Below are 1380 nucleotides of genomic sequence, written 5' to 3' on the forward strand. Positions count from 1 at the left end.
CTTAGATGCATTAAAAACAACCATATTATTTTTACCCCAATCAGAGATACGAGCCAAGTCAGACATTAGGTGTGCCATAGCCTCATCCCTTGTTTGTTGAAGTAACTGTTGAGATGGGTGTTGCGGGAACCGAATGGAAAGATGAAGGGTGGAGTCATCAGCGTATGAGTGGATATGGTTAGATGTACAGCTTAGAAGATCATTGATGAACAAAAGGAAGAGAGTTGGTGAAAGGACAGAGCCCTGAGGAACACCACTGTTGATAGATCTAGGAGAAGAACGATGGCTGTCTACAACAGCGGATACAGAACGACCAGAAAGGAAGCTAGCGATGAAGGCACAGATAGAAGGATAGAAACCGTAGGAGGGCAGTTTGGAAATTAAAGATTTATGCCAGACTCGATCGAAAGCCTTTGAGATGTGCAATGGCAAAGCTTTCGCCAAAGTCCCGAAAGGAGGATGACCAGGAGTCTGAACGGTAGGTGAGAAGATTGCCAGTGGAGCGTCCCTGACGGAACCTGTACTGACGATTGGAAAGAAGATTGTGATAGGAAAGATGCCTTAAAATTTTTCTATTGAGAATTGACTTGAAAACTTTTGAAATACAGGACATTAAAGCAATTGGACGATAGTTGGAGGGTTGGGAGTGGTCACCCTTCTTTGGAACTGGCTGAATGAGAGCAAACTTCCAGCAAGAAGGAAAGGTACAAGTTGACAGACAAAGGCAAAAGAGTTTGCCTAGGCAGGGTGTATGCACAGAAGCACAATTCTTGAGAACAACAGGAGGGACCCCATCAGGCCCATATGCCTTGTTAGTACTGAGGCCAGTGATGGCAGAAAATACATCAACTGAAGAAATTTTAATGTCAGCCATGAGGAAGTCAGAGGGGGGAAGTGATGGAGGAACAGCACTGGAATCGTCTAAGGTGGCATTGGAGGAGAAAGTCTGTGCGAAGAGATCTGCTTTATCAGTAGAAGAAATAGCTGCAGAACCATCAGAGTAGAAAAGAGGAGGGAAGGATGATGAGGTAAAGCTGTTAGAAAGATTTTTGGCAAGGTGCCAGAAGGAGCAGGAAGAATTCGAGTTGGAGAGTTGAGAGCATTTAGTATGGATGAAATTATTTTTAGTAGAGCGAAGAACAGACTTAGCATGATTCCGGGCAGAAACGTAAAGATGATGTGAATCAGGGGTGGGTTGGCTCCGGTACCTTTTGTAGGCCCTCTCCTTGTTGCGGACAGCATTAGAACAAGCGTGATTAAACCAAGGCTTTCTTGCGTTAGTCAAAGGATATGAGACAGGAATGTATGCTTCCATGCCCGAGAGAATAACCTCCATAATGCGCAAGGCACACTCAGATGGCTCCCGGCCATGGAAGCAAT

The sequence above is a fragment of the Coenobita brevimanus genome, chromosome 43 (genome assembly GCF_032717465.1).
Source record: "Coenobita brevimanus isolate Jiangsu-jjx chromosome 43, ASM3271746v2, whole genome shotgun sequence".
In the NCBI taxonomy this organism is placed as follows: Eukaryota; Metazoa; Arthropoda; class Malacostraca; order Decapoda; family Coenobitidae; genus Coenobita; species Coenobita brevimanus.